Here is a 16,262-nt window from a genome sequence, read left to right as displayed (position 1 = left end):
CTTCAGTCGTGTCTGACTCTGTGCGACCCCATAGATGGTAGCCCACCAGGCTCCCCCGTCCCTGGGATTCTCCAGGCAAGAACATTGGAGTGGGTTGCCATTTCCTTCTCCAATGCATGAAAGTGAGAAGTGAAAGTGAAGTCGCTCAGTCATGTCCGACTCTTAGCAACCCCACGGACTTCAGCCCACCAGGCTCCTCAGTCCATGGGATTTTCCAGGCAAGAGTACTGGAGTGGGGTGCCATTGCCTTCTCCAACTTGCACGTTAATGTTTGCTAAAAGTTTGTGATCTTTAGCAATAAGTGGTCTTTTCTCCCTTGGCTTCTGGTAGATGCTGGAGTTCAATGAGCAGCCTAAGAAGAGTGATGCAACCATTTCATTTGTTGGGCATTCACTACTACAACACACTGGTTCCCAGCATTCGCTACACCACGCCATCAGACCAGACCAAGCCCTAATTGCCTATTAGTCTCTGTCTCAAACCAATTCAGCAAGGTTATTTCTCTTTTTTCAGCAGAACATCTGTGGTGACTTGACAGTGATGAAAGCAGTTAGTCCTTCAGTTCAACTCACCATCCTGCCTATAAAATACGTCAATTATATAGAAGTTGTGCCATCTTCATAATGAGATCAATTGGAAAAAACGCATGTTCTTTGTGGGGGAGAACTCTTATTACATCATATCTATCAAATCTTCAACTATTTCCAGTCAATCCAAAATTGGCTTTGACATTCTTCATTTAAATCATCTTAGTTCAATTTTAAGATGTTCCTGAAAAATAACAAAACAAACAAACAAGAAAAAAGTAAGTCAAGTAGAAAGATAAAAACCACTAGAAGTGCAATGAAAGCAGGGGAGAAGAGTAGAAAACTCAGTGCAATGGGTATATCTTTGGTTAGGAAATAGGCCAATGTCTATTTTTATATTAATGAGAAGAAAATTAAGAATTTAGATTATAAAATGGCTGGAATCATCATCATATAAATTCATATGTAAGGATGAACAACTTATTTTTAAATTTAGATTATAATGATATAAAACTAGAAATCAACTACATGAAGAAAGCTTAAAAAATCACAAATATGTGGAGATTATTACAGCATGCTACTAAACAAGCATTGGGTCAATGAAGAAATTCAAGGAGAAATTAAAAACACTGGACAAAAGAAAAAAAAAACGAAAAGTGATAATGATTATAAAGCATTATCCATACATGCGTAAGACAAAGCAAAAACAGAACAAAATTGCAGGAGAGCAAAAACTGATACAGACATAGAGCACTAACGTGACAGGACCTGCAGATACACTGTCAGCATACCCCACCGAGGGTCAGGGAGACGCCAGGTATTTCAGGGTGACCGGGCACACTGGCACCACAGGCTTCCCCCTTGAGTGCTGGAGGAGGACCTAACACAGCAGGCATCAGAATACGGAGGCGGGTGGCAAGAGGAATGGGGACAATTCAGGGTGCGTGCTTGGGGCTGTGAGAAGAAAACTCCTGAAAGAAACCCAAGGAAGCGGAGGAACACAAGTCTTGTCATCCCCACTCCAGCTGGGGGTGCTGGGCGCGGACGTCCCCTGTGTCTTTCGGGCTAGGGCGCAGCCGAGGCTGGTGGGCCAGGAGCGGGAGACGGAGGGCCTCCGTCTGCAGGTGCTGGAGGTGGTGGCTGCTGCTGCGGCGGAGGGGGTTACATGCCGTTAGGTGCCGTGAGGGGTACCCGGGGTCCTAAGATGTTTCCTGGGATTGGAGGCATACCAGGAGGGGTGGGGCCACTCTCAGAGGGGTGGATGCTGGCTGCAACAGTGGGCATCTTAAGATTTGCCTTTCAAACCCTCAGGTGTTACCTCTAAGCAGGTGGCCCTGGTCACCATCAGAGTACTGGAACCAAGGAGACCTTGTTCCTTTAGTGAGTTTATTCCAGGCGCTTGGAGTGAAAATGAGCTTGCTCCTACTGGAGTTTAATTCCATTGCTTTTGACTCCAGAAAAATCCCAGTGCCTTTGGACAATGGCCAGGGTTTTCTGTATTTTCCCGCCAGTCTTTCAAAGGAAACTCATTCCAAATACCTTTTCCACTGAGGTCTTTAAAGGAAAATGGAATTCAGGTTCATACTCTGGTCTCTTGCAACCTCAGGTCTTTAATGTGATCACTTTCAAATTTAAAAGATCTAGGTGGAAATATTTTAACTATGCTGGTAATAATTCTACAGAATACCTGAATTCTTAACACTGTTGTGTTTCAGTATAAGTGGTGACTTTTTCTTTTTATGTCTTTGATCTGGTTTTGTTCCTGTAATACAGCCACCCGATTTTGTGAGGGGGGGGATAATACGTGGTTTTTGTACAAAAAACAACAACAACAACAACAAAAAAAAAACACTGGACAGCTACAGACAAAAGGATGATATTGGACCACTTTCTAATACCATATGTAAAAATGGAATCAAAATGGATTGAAGACTTAAATGTAAGAATAAAACCACAAGAATCCTAGCAGTGTGTCACGTCAGTACACTCTTTGACATAAATCATGTAGTGTCTTGCTGGATATGTCTCCTCAGGCAAAAGAAACAAGCAAAAATAAACAAATAGGACTACATGAGACCAAAAAGTTTCTGCACAACAAAGAAAACTCTGAATAAAACAAAAGAATAACCTATTAAATGAGGGAAGATATTTGCAAGTCATATATCCAGAAAGAGGTTAAAGTCCAAAACATATAAAAGACTCAAATAACTCAACAACAAAATATGAATAACCCAATTAAGAAATTGGAAGAGGATCTGAATAGACAGTTTTCCAAAGAAGCTATGTAGATGGTCAACAGGCACATGAAAAGATATACAACATTACTAATTCTTTGGGACATGCAAATCAAAACCACAGTGAGATAATAGCCTCATGCCATTAGAATGGCTATTATCAAAAAGGCAAGAATTAATACATTTTGGAGAGGATGTGGATAGAAGGAAACCATCATTGTTGGTAAGAATGAAAATTGGTGCAGTCAATGTGAAAATAGTATGGAGGTTCCTCAAATAAAAGATTAGAAGTATCATGTGGTCCAGTTATTCCACTTCTGGGTATTTAAATAATTCTCTCTCTTTCTCTGTCTCTGTCTCCCTCCCTCTCTCTATATATATACATTTGGAATATTATTCATCCAGATAAAAGAATGACATCTTGCCATTTGTGACAGCATGATAGACCTTGAAGATATTAGGCTAAGTTAAATAAGTCAGAGGAGAAATACAAATATCATATGATTTCATTCATATGTGGAATAAAAAAATAACTGAACAAACTTAACCAAACACAAACACATAGATAAAGAAAACAGAGTAGTGATTACCAGAGAGGAAGGGGGCTTAAGGAAAGGCTTAACTGTATGGTAACAGATGGAAACTAAATTATTGGTGAATGCTCTATAATGTATACAGAAGTCAAAATATAGTGTGTACGCATGAAATGTTTAACAATGTGAGCCAGTGTTACCTCAATTTAAAAGCAAGTTGCAAGAGAGTTCACTGAAATACACAGGTAAGTACATTCTTAAAACTAGCAAAACAGCTTTGTTTCCAACAAATTCTGGAATTCAGATTTATCCAGATTAAGGCAAGTGCCAACATACCATAAGTGAGGGTTTGATGTATATGAAAAGTCAGACAAAGAAGAGGGCAATTATCTGATGAAATTTTTTGACACTAGAATGACATGTTTTGTGAGTATGTATTTTGCTTCACATAGAGGTTATTTATTTATTTATTTTTTACTGATTTGCATATACTCTATTTCCCTACAGACTTGCCATACAGATGTGGGTAAGAATTGTCTACACTCTCCATTATTATATTTTAATATTCCAATATACTATATTCCAATGTGTGGACCTTCATACATATTTACTACTGAGGCTGATGTTTATATTTGCCCTATAATAGATTTCTGATGTCGTGTATTACTCACCCTCCCCACTTCCAAATGTGCTTTTGAAAAGATTCAATAAACTCAATATTAGATGACTTTACTGAGATAACCACTTATCAGGATCAGATCACATACTTAAAAATACTCCCAGATATTTTCTATCTCACTAGTTTCTACCAGTAAATGTGGCAGCCCGAGGCAGGAGGGACTTCATTACCTCCCGCTTAGTGCTAGGAAATCATTAGGTAAATGACTGACCTTACTCAGTGCCTGTCTTGGATCTTGGAACCTGATGGAGTGAGTGTCTGGAGAGGGATGTTAACTACCAGAGCTCAAGAGCCATGGCTCACTTCTGCCTCTGCAGGCTCTATTGACCATCAGCTTTGATGGCTATTGCTGTCCTAAGAATTTTAAGGTCGCTGTACAGACTGATGACAAAAACCCAAGGGTCTCGTGGCAAGCCTCCAGACCTTTGAAGAGCCTCAGCTCTCTGACCAGTGGGATTGTGGTAATGTTTGTTGCTCTTGGCCTCGAAGCCAATCTGTCCCACACCCAAATTGAGCATCTGGAGAAAGTACAATTTCCAAGAAGTGTTCCCAGAGGCCATATCTATCTCTCCATTACCAGAATAAAAGTATCCCAGCTACTCCAAAGTACCCAGCTAATGAAAAGCTGTCTTATTTGGCTCAGCTGGATCATCCCAATGATCTATAGGTCAACTTACCCCTGCTCTGTTACATCTCCCATCAAATCAAGGGCACAGGATACTTAAACATATGTTTAAAAAATTCTCCTTGTTGTCATTCCCCAGGATCCATAAATCATTTTTGCTCTTATAAATCTACAAGGCTTTAATGCATGAGACCTCGGGGGATGGTAACATGGGCATACAGGGAGAAAAGCTCCCTTTGCTTGCCCCAGGCCCATCAGCCTCTTAGGGTCTCAGTTTACTTATCTATAAAATGAAGCTTTGAGTTAGAGGAGAATGTAGGTATTTTCAACAGTATCTTATACTTAAAGAACACATTGCTATAGCATTTAATAGGAAAGTGAAAGACTGTATACTGATAACTGCTATACTTTTAGAAAACAGCACTGAAGCTTATAGATTTTTCCAACAGCCAGTGATGATAAACCTGCATTCTCTAGTGAAGTAACGAGTTTCCCCTCACTCCACCATCAGAAACACATTGCAAGACACTCAACCCTAAGCAGTCCCTCTCAAGCCAAATGTCCCCAAACCGTGTTTATTAAAGCTTTGGTTCATCAATTTGGAATTACTGTCGGGTCACTCATGTCTAGTAGCATGGTCACAGCAATCCCTGCTCAGTATTGCATGGAATTCTTCTTCAAAGTGCCAAAATTCTAGTCATACATCCTCCTTGGGGGAACTCAATCTGCCAATGTATTTGACTGTTACTACATTTATGTATTTCTGTTTTATGTCCTAAGAATTGAGCTGAACTGGGAAGTTCCTTTCCTCAGGCTTTTAAAAGAAATTATTTTATTGACGTATAGTTGATTTACAATGTCATGTTAGTACAGCAAAGTGATTCAGTTATATGTATGTATGTATATATATATTATTTTTCATATTCTTTTCCATTATGATTTATCATGGGGTACTGAATAAAGTTCCCTGTGCTATCCAGTAGGAAATTGTTATCCATTCATTCTGTATATAATAGTTTGCGTCTCTTAACCTCAAACTCCCAATCCACCCCTTCACGTTCCCTTACTCGCTTGGCAACTACAAGTTTGTTCTCTGTGTCTGTGAGTCTACTTCTGTTTCATGCATAAGATAATCTATGTCATGTTTTAGATTCTACATATAAGTGATATTTGTCTTTGACTTACTTCATTTAGTATGAGACGTAATCTCTAGGTTCATCCATGTTGCTGCAAATGGCATTATTTCATTCTTTCCTACGACGGAGTAGTATTCCAGTGTGTGTGTGTGTGTGTGTGTGTGTGTGTGTGTGTGTGTGTATACACCACATCTTTATCCACTCATCTACTAATGAGCAGTTAGGTTGTTTCCATGTCTTGACCATTGTAATTTGTGCTCCTATAAACACAGGGGTGTGAGTATCTTTTTGAATTAGAATTTTGTCTCTTGTTGATATAGTTCTTTGGTATAATTCTGTAATGGGAAGGGAAAAAAGTGTTTCTTAAAACCCAGATCACATCCTCTACAGGGCAGATTCCTGACTTAGAAGCCCTTTTGCCTTGCCAAGAGGCTCAATGAAGCAGTCCCAGAGACGCTGAGGGAAGAAATGTGAAGGAAATAAGAATGTAGGGTTTCCGGGGCACTCTTAAGGGTCAAGGGGAAAAGAGAAAGTCAGCTGGATAGTAACAGTCTGAGAGACGGGGCCAGGAGAATGTCCCTACGGTGGGATGTTCTCAGACTTTAAAAATCAGGGGCCGCATCCATTTGTGATCTATGTTACTATGATAGAAACAGCTTCCGCCCCATCCACACCCCGTATCCCATTTTTGAACGGAGTTTCTGTGCATATTAACACAATAATCATAAAAGATGAAGGAAAAAGCTGTTTCTCGCTTAGCTCTTCTCGAATACAGCAGGCCCAGATTGGTAGGATAAACTGTCCACTGAACATGTTTAAGAAATGCAGGAGTTTTGATTCAGAGGCAGCCTCTGAGAATTTGCAGAAATCTTGGGGACTTTTTAGATTCCCATAAAATATGGAATATAAAGTTTGAGACAGTCTTATCTGGAATGTGAAGGACCCAGAGACCTCAGCTGACATATGGGTTCCATTATGGGGGAGGACTTTTGTTACACTGGCATCAGGAATTAAGCTAATCTCCTCATATTGGACTTTATTCATCTGTGGTAATATTTTGTGAAATAAGATAAGCCTTGGGACATAGTTAAATGGGTGATAACAAGTGATTTCATGACTCAGTTTTGCTTGTGTTCTGTCCTCTAGTGAAGTTTTGACTTCTAAATGCAAATCTCATCCCTTGCCACTCCCTCCCAACATACACAAAAAGCAAACTCATCATCACCACTTTCACTTCTATTTCAACTCTAAATTCAGATGAAATGGTTAACTGCCTCCAGTATGAACTGAAATATAAGTCCCCCTCTCTGTGTGGCTCCCCATCTTGAATTATCTCCCCATCCTAATTTCCCTGTAGTGGCCCTTGGCTACCCTCAGGGTCAGCCTCTCCCCTCCAAAGAGAGGCTTTGCTTCCTCTTACATCTTCAGTGAACCACAGTGACCTGTGAGGCTGATGCAGGTGCTTTGGGAAACCAGTTCATCAAGTGCTGCAGACAGTAAGGGCTGGGGTGAGCCATCAGCCCCTCAAAACTATGGTCTAGAGTTGCCCTGGACCAGATTGCTGATGGTGACCTGGAGGTGAAAGGCTCTGGACTCCATTACCGGTCTCCTGAGTATTCTACCTAATTCAGTATCCTTTCATTTAATTGAAACATTATTTTCTCTCTGTTAGCCAGGGCACTCAAGCTGGTGTAGAGCAGTGTTAATCTTTCAGCTGATTTCCATCTTTGCAGAATTACTTTTCTAGCAATTAGATCCACTGGTATAAATTTGCCTTGCTCCTTCCTGGGGTTCAATGTTCAAATGGAAATCTCCAAGCTCAATGTGTTTCCCTCCAGGCTGACCCAGGGCAGATATTAATTAACTGGGGTGTCGTGAAAATGTTGAGCTTGAAAAAAGCCAAGTAGGAGAATGTTTCTCTTGGGATGTCATTGCAGGCAGTAGACAGACTAAAGAGGGTGAGACCTGGATGAAGAAGAATCACATTTAAAGTCAAGTGGAATGACTGCACTATTAGTGAACCAGGGAGCAAAACAATGGTTATTCTGGAAATGCATTAGAACTTATATGTAACCAAATATTCCACATCCTTTGTGGAAGTCTGAACATAGCTCATTTGAGCACATTCTCTAGGGCAGGTCACGGCCTAGGTCAAGGACAGGGTCACGGTCACCAGCCATCTCAGCTTGCTTGGAACTGAGGGGTCCTGGGACCAGGAGCTTTCCAAGCTAAATCTGCAAAAGTTCTAGACAAATGCAGAAGGTTGCACACCCTATTAGAGTACAGTTTCTGAGAAAGATGTATAAGTCAGTTGACTTCTCACACTTCGTGCTAAACTTAACGATGAGCAGTTTATGCTTACCATCTTATATACTGAAATTGATCCTTTTAAGAAATCTGGCATCTGCTCCTGCAAATCTAGTTGAGAAACTAACAGTGGATTTTCAAGGTAAGTAGGACTGCTAATCGTCAAACCCAGTGGCCTTCTCTTAGAACTTGCCTTCTCTCTGGCAGTGGATACATTTGAATGTCTGCCTTTTCAAATTCTCTCTTCATTGGACTTTTGGGACACTTAATTTTTCTGGTTCACTTCTTTCTAACCATTTCTCTTTCTCCATTGCTGCAATTTCTAGCTTCATCCCTGTTCTCTCTCTGCAGTGACTCCTATAGATGCTGTGCTGGTTATTTACCTGTCTGTCCCCTTTAATATTCTGCTCTGTGCTGCCAGGGCTGAGGATCAGCAAACTCTCACTCCCCTCGGCTTTCTCAATAGCTGGTTTTCTGTTAACTTGGGCAGTAGAGGCACCATGGGGTGGTCAGAAAGCAGGAGAGAGGTAGGACCTTTTTCTGGCACCCCCCTCTCCCGCCCCAGTGCAGTGCTTACTCACAGTTGCCGGTGGTTGCCATGGCAGCCATAGAATGTGGTGATTCTGGTCTCCAGCAGCTGCAGCAGGGAAGCACCTTCCCAGAGATGCCCAGTTTAGTCAGTGCTGGATCTTGGAGCTGTGATAGCCCTTGCAGGAACACAGAAGCTGGTGAGGCTTGAAGCCAGGGGGATTTCTAATTATCAATAACATATATTAGACTCAACTTCAGATTTGCATCCAACACTTCGAGGATCTATGTGTGGATAATCTAGTCTATACTATTCTAATCATCCTCCTATAGACCTTGACCCTTCCTCCTGATTACTAGAAAAACTTCTGGTGATGGACCTATCATTCTTCTAGTAATTGATACTTGCCTTTCCCGTGTTTCCAAAACCAAACTAGTCACAACATCTTGTCTTTTTATATAAAACTCAAAAGTATTTTGGACTACATAGAAAGCTGAGTGCCAAAGAATTGATGCTTTTGAATTGTGGTGCTGGAGAAGACTCTTGAGAGTCCCTTGGACAGCAAGGAGATCAAACCAGTCAATCCTAAAGGAATCAACCCTGAATATTCACTGGAAGGACTGATGTTGAAGATGAAGCTCCAATACTTTACCCACCTGATGCAAAGAGCTGAGTCATTAGAAAAGACCCTGATATTAGGAAAGATTGAAGGCAGTAGGAGAAGGGGATGACAGAGGATGAGCTGGTTGGATGGCATCACCGATTCAATGGACTTGAGTTTGAGCAGACTCTGGGAGATAGTGAAGGACAGGGAAGTCTGATGTACTACAGTCCATAGCGTCACAAAGAGTCAGACAACACTTAGCAACTGAACAACAACAAGGTATTTTACATCTTTCACTTTGTCTCCTTTCCCTGATTTTGGCCTCTACAACCTTACATCTGACCAACAATATATTTCTTATTTGTTCACAAATGTAATTAATACCTGCTCTCTTTTAAGGGCTTTACACTAGATACTTTGTGTACATGATTTCTAAACATCATGATGACTTTCAGATATATGCCTCTTTCTTCTGCAGCTGAAGTAACAGAACTCAGAGAAGTTAGTCAACTTTCCAAAGGTCACATAGGCATTAAGTGGAAGAGCCTAGATCTGAACCTCTATCCTTTTAACTGCAGAGGCTATACTTTTTTATTTAGTTATTCCTTTTCTGGTTTCTTCAACTTCAAATTTATCTGCATTTAATCAGTCTAGATAATTATTCTAAATTTCCTGTTTTAAAAAACCTGATCAATAGTTAAAATCCAATCAATTTTTACTGAATGAATTGGACTTTCTACTCCTCTAGTTAAACACCTTTTAAAAATGTTAACAGCTTTATTGGGATGTAAGTGACAAAATAAAATGCATATATTCAAATTATATAATATGATGATTTTTGACATATATACACCTGTGAAATCATTATCATAATCAGGATAATGAATATTTGTTACTCCAAAAAGTTTCCTTGTGTTCCTTCCTAATTTCTCATCTCACCACTCTTCAGCCCTCCTCCCAGCCTATCCCCCATCAACTCCCAGAAAACTACTGATATGCTCCTGTCACTATAGATCAGTTTATATTTTCTAGAATTTTATGTGAATGGAAACATACAGGGTGTATTCTTTTTTTCTTTTTTCCTTTAGCTTCTCTCATTCAGCATAATTATTTTCTGATTCATCCATGTTGTTGCATGGTTCATTATTCTTTATTGTTCAGTACTATTTCTCAAATTGTTGATTCCTTCTCCTGACGATAGACACTTGTGTTTCCAGTTTTTGCAATTACAACTGCTGTGAATGCTCATGTAGAAGTCTTTGTCTAGTCATATGCTTTCATTTCTCTTGATATATGTGTAGGAATGACAAGCCTGGGTCAGGTGAAAGGGGGAATGTTTAACTTTTTAAGAAACCAGCAAACTCTTTTCTACAGTGGTTGTACAAGTTTACATTTCCACCAGGAGTATATGAGAATTCCAGTTGCTTCACATATTTGCCAACATTTGGCAAGATCTGTCTTTTTAACATTATCCATCTTAAAAGGTTGGGGCTTACCTTGTAGCTCAGTCGGTAAAGAATCTGCCTGCAGTGCAGGAAACCTGGGTTTGATCCCTCGGTCGGGAAGATCCTCTGGAGAAAGAAATGGCAACCCATTCCAGTATTCTTGCCTGGGAAATCTCATGGACAGAAGAGCCTTGTGGGCTGCAGTCCATGGGGTCGCAAAGAGTCGGGCCCAACTGGGCGACTAGCACTTACTTACTTATCTTAAAAGGTAAGATGATTTGTGGCTTGAATTTGCATTTCTCTAATGAATAATGATGTTGAGCATTTTCATATGTTTTGTCATCCATATCTTCTTTGCTAAAGTGTCTGTTAAGTCTGTTGCTCGTTCTTATTGAGTATTCATTTGACATTTTTTATCGTAGAATTTGAATAGAATTTATCGTAGAATTCTTTTTATATTGTGGATACAAGTTCTGTATCAGATATGTGATTTGCAAATATTTTATCATAGTGTGTCTTATCTTTTCATTTACAGTGTCCGCCAAAGAGAAGAATTTCTTATTGCAATGAATCCTAATTTATCAAATTTTTGTTTAATGAATTATATTTTGGTGTTACATCTAGGAAATCCTGTCCAACCTAATTCACAAAGGTGTTTTTCCTATTTTCTTTCATTAGAAATTTTAGATTTTACATTTAGATGCATGATCCATTTTAAGTTAATATTTGTTTACAGTAAATTATATTGATCAAAGATTTTTAAAATGGATATACAATTGTTCTGACACTATTTGTTGAAAATGTTATCCTTTCTCTATTGAATAGCCTTTTATACTTTTGTTGAAAATTATTGACTTATATGCATAAATCTGTTTATTTTTTCTCAATTATTTTCCAATGCCTTGTTTGTATATGTTGATGTCAACATCACAAACACTCTAGCTTTTGAATAAATCTTGAAGTTAGGCACTGTAAATTCTTCAGCTTTATCTTTTCAGTGTTGTCTGGGCTATTTTAGGTACCCTGCATTTCTGTATGATTTTGAGAATCAGTCAACTGATTTTTACAAAATTCTGGTGGGATTTGATTTGGATTGTATTGAATCTATAGGTAGGTTTGGGAGAATTTTCACCTTAATAATATTGTGTCTTTCAGTTTATGACCATGGTATGTCTTTCCATTTCAATTCAGTCACTTGCTTGTGTCTGACTCTTTGTAACCCCATGGACTGCAGCATGCCAGACTTCCCTGTCCACCACCAACTCCTGGAGATGGCTCAAACTCATGTCCATCGAGTCGGTGATGCTATCCAACCATCTCATCCTCTGTCATCCCCTTCTCCTCCTGCCTTCAATCTTTCCCAGCATCAGGGCCTTTTCCAAAGAGTCAGTTTTTCGCATCAGGTGGCCAAAGTATTGGAGTTCAGCTTCAGCATCAGCCACTTCAATGAATATTCAGGACTGATCTCCTTTAGGGTGGACTGGTTGGATCTCATTGCAGTCCAAGGGACTCTCAAGAGTCTTCTCCAGCACCACAGTTTGAAAGCATCAGTTCTTCAGTGCTCAGCCTTCTTTATGGGCCAACATTCACATCCATACATGACTACTGGAAAAACCATAGCTTTGAACAGATGGACCTGTGCTGGCAAAGTAATGTTTCTGCTTTTTAATATGCTGTCTAGGTTGGTCATAGCTTTTCTTCCAAAGAGCAAGCATCTTTTAATTGCATGGCTGCAGTCACCATCTGCATTAATTTTGGAGCCCAAGAAAATAAAGTCTGTCACTGTTTCCATTGTTTCCCCATCTATTTGCCGTGAAGTGATGAGACCAGATGCCATGATCTTAGTTTTCTGAATGTTGAGTTTTGAACCACCTTTTTCACTCTCCTCTTTCACTTTCATCAAGTGGCTCTTTAGTTCTTCTTTACTTTCTGCCATAAAGGTGGTGTCATCTGCATATCTGAGGTTGCTGATATTTCTCCCCACAATCTTGAGTCCACCTTATGCTTCATCCAGCCCAGCATGTTGGTGGCCTGGGTGTAGCCCACCAGGCCCCTCTGTCCATGGGGATTCTCCAGGCAAGAATACTGGAGTGGGTTGCCATGCCCTCCTCCAGGAGATCTACCTAACCCAGGGGTTGAACCCAGATCTCCTACATTGTAGGCAGATTCTTTACCATTTTAGCCACCAGAAAAGCCCAAGAATACTGCAGTGGGTAGCTTATCCCTTCTCCACAGGGTCTTCCTGACCCAGGAATTGAACCAGGGTCTTCTGCACTGCAGGCAGATTCTTTACCAGCTGAGCTACCAGGGAAGCCCTACAACCACTGTGCATCAGGTAAATATATAGTTACATATTAAAGGTAGAAATTGTTTAGAAAGGTTCCAGCTAAATAGGACTCTTAAATAATTCCTTTATTACTTAAACATTTTATGCAAGCATAAATAAACATGTATTTTGTTTATAATTTCTAAAAGTGTAATATTATTTTTATTTTAAAAAATGGATTAAATGAAGAATAGCAAGAGAAAATATAGAACTAAGGGTGAAAAATTAAATAGCATATGTCACTTAAGTTTGATTTTGATAATAACTCAAATTATCTTCAAGTAGGCATTTGCCAATAGATATCTTCTCCCAGGAAGGATTTTAGGAAATTTCTATAAGTGTATATAGCCTGAAGCCAAAAAGAGAAGTTCATTAGAGCTAGAGTTATAGTTGATAGTATTGTCCAAATGAAGCTGGCTCTATCTATAATGAAAAATCACCTAGGAGAGTAATATCTACCCAACTTTATTCCAGAACCATAAATTATAGTCTCCTACAGAGTACCTCTAAGAGTAAGTGTGCTGAAGGCAGGTCCCTCTATTCTTACTAATCACCCTAAAATAGGAGGAAAAGGTGGACAGACTTAGCTCTCCTCAAAGTGATTTGATTGGTATTCACTGCTTTCTCCATAGAGCTAATGACCTCTAATCAGAGAGTCTTGGCGAGCAGACCTTCCAAATGCCTTGTCTAAGGCTTATCCCTGTGAAGACTCTATCTCCTCTGTGGGACCCATCTAATTGATTCCCTCATTAACTGCTAATATGGTCCATTTTTTCCCCTCAAATTTTATCCCTTTCCAAATGGATATAGCTCTATGCTAGGTATGATGGAAGATACTCTATAGATAGGTGGTGAGGTTCTTCTTCTTCAGAAGTGTGCAGTAAGACTGAAAGGAAGATTTGCATGTAGAGAAGTAATAGAATCAAGTAAGAGTATTCTTTAGCCTGTTGGGAATAAAATCATAAAAAGAGATAGATGTGAGCTGGGATGATCAAGGGAGTTTTCCTAGAAAAACTGACCTTTGGTATGTCGGTGGACTGATAGGTTTCTGATCACTGTGAGCACTCTGAATGCTGACAGCTCATCATCCATTCATTCAAACATCATGCAAGAAATCCATTAAACCCAGAAATATTGAGTAGCATTCATTTCTGGTTTTCCCCTATGCTCTTATCCTTAGGGTCTTAGTAAGTATCAGTAGCAGGGAAGAACAGGTGGAGGTGTGTTTGTTTTAATGGTCATCTTTATTCATCCAACACTAGTTCTGTAGCATGGATGCAATTTGAAGAGTTTATCCAAGAAAAGATATCTAGTGTCTCTTACTGTACTCACAAAGTTCTCTAGAAACTTAATAGTTCACTATATTTAACCCACTTTTACTACTTTTTAAAAATTTAGCATATGTTCACTATGTACTGTCTATGCGCCAGTCAGAGGTATGGGTATGGAGAACTAAGACAAGGCTGTAAGTGAGAGGTAAATCACCGCCTGAGAGGTCCTCTCCAAGGAGTAAAGGGTCCAAGCCCCATATTAGTCTTCCCAGTCCAGGGCACCTGCACTGAGAAGACAAGCCCCCATAATGTCTGGCTCTGAAAATCAATGGGGGAACCAGAGGGCTGAGGAAAACTGAGATTCCTTTCTTGAAGGAGTCATACACAGACTCACTTGCTCTGAATTTTAGCACAGAGACAGTGTTCATCAGAAGATGAATGCAAGGACTTCCCAAGTTGTGTAGTGGTTCTTCCTGCCAATGCAGAGGGCATGGGTTGGATCCCCAGTCCTGGAAGGTTTCACAGCCAAGGGGCAACTAAGTCCATGCGCCACGACTACTGAAGCCCAACTCTAGAGCCTGCATACTGAAACTATTGATTCTGCGTGCTGAAACCACCGAAGCCATGTGACCTAGCACCCATGCTTTGCCAATAGAGAAGCCACCAAAATGAGAAGACTGTGCGGCACAACTAGAGAGTAGCCCCCGCTTGCCACTGCTACAGAAGGCCAGCGTGCAGCAGCGAAGAGCCAGGATGGCCAATAAATAAATAGCACATGGTTCCTTAAGTACAATTCAAAAGAACCCTTTTAAAAAAAGATGAACAGGTAAAGAATATGGGGCCTATCTACCTATTTATATACAATGGAATAGTGTTCAGCCACAAAAAATACTACACTATTGGAATTTGCAACAACATGGACATGGGCCTAGAGAGTATTATGCTAAGTGAAATGATTCGGGCAGAGAAGGACAAACACTATTATTTCACTTATGTGAATTTCACTTATGTGGATTTCATTTACATGCAATCTAAAAAAAGCATATGAACGAGGAAAACAAATCAGAAATAGACTCATAGATACAGAGAATAATCTAGCAGTTACCAGAAGGAGGAATGTTGAGCAAAACTAGGTGAAAGGAATAAAGAGGTACATGTAACCAGTTAAGAAATAAACAAATCACAAGGATGTAGGGAATATAATCAATACTATTGTAATAACTTCATGTGTGACAGATGGTAACTAGGCTTACTGTGGTGATGGTTTTTTAATGTATCTAAATGTTGATTTACTGAGCTGTACACCTGAAACACATGATATCATATGTCAACTATACATTAATAATAAGAAGGAAGGATAATTCTAAAGAGTTTTGAACCACCAGAAAAATAGAGCGCCCATGGATAGAAAAGGGGAGAAGCAGCAGGGGAGGGGATGGGGCGGCAACTCTGTTTGGAGCACTTTAAGTCTGAGATGTTCATTGGGCAACTGTATTAATTTTCAAGGCTGCTACAAAAAAATACCCAACAGTGGGTAGCTTCAAACAATTGCAATTTATTTTCTCACACATATGGAGGCTAGAAATCTGAATCAAGACATTGGCATACTTTCTGTAATGGCTCTGGGAAGGGATCCTTTATTTCCTCTCTGAGCTTCTGGCGTTTGCCAGCAACATTTGGTGTTCTTTGACTTGTCGATGCATCATTCCAGTCACATGGCCATCTTCTCCTTGTGTGTCTTCACATCATTCACTCTGTGTGTGTGTCTATTTCTGTGTCTAAATTTCCTTTTTTTTCCCAGAAGGAACCAGTCATATTGGATGAGAGTCCACCATAATGACCTCATTTTAACTTGATGACCTCTGTAAAAACTTTACTTCAAAACAAGGTCACATCCGGAGGTACTAGGGTTTAGTGCTCCAACAGATCGTTTTGGGGGGATGAGTCAACCCATAACAGCTTTCAAGTGAAGAAGTCCAGTAAACAGTTAGATGTCAATGAGATAGTCAAAAGTTAGCAGAGAGATTTGGTCTAGAAACAAAAATG

At 39.9% G+C, this 16,262-nt stretch overlaps 1 protein-coding gene across 4 annotated transcripts in view; it reads left to right on the top strand.

The window, feature by feature from the left end:
• Positions 1-16,262, top strand: part of LOC147362998 (uncharacterized) — a 73,339-nt gene that overhangs the window by 37,595 nt on the left and 19,482 nt on the right. Inside the window, exon 3 of one of the 4 annotated variants that reach the window (XR_015135861.1) lies at positions 11,155-11,259. The exons of the other annotated variants lie outside the window; for them this stretch is intronic. The gene's annotated coding sequence lies outside the window, so the exon portion shown is untranslated. Of the gene's footprint in view, positions 1-11,154; positions 11,260-16,262 lie in introns of those variants that run through there. 4 annotated transcript variants of the gene reach the window in all.

This window comes from Bos grunniens, chromosome 11 (genome assembly GCF_055505025.1).
Source record: "Bos grunniens cultivar Pamir isolate PY7600 chromosome 11, Bosgru_T2T1.0, whole genome shotgun sequence".
Classification (NCBI taxonomy): Eukaryota; Metazoa; Chordata; class Mammalia; order Artiodactyla; family Bovidae; genus Bos; species Bos grunniens.
This window is presented reverse-complemented; position numbering and strand designations above follow the sequence as displayed.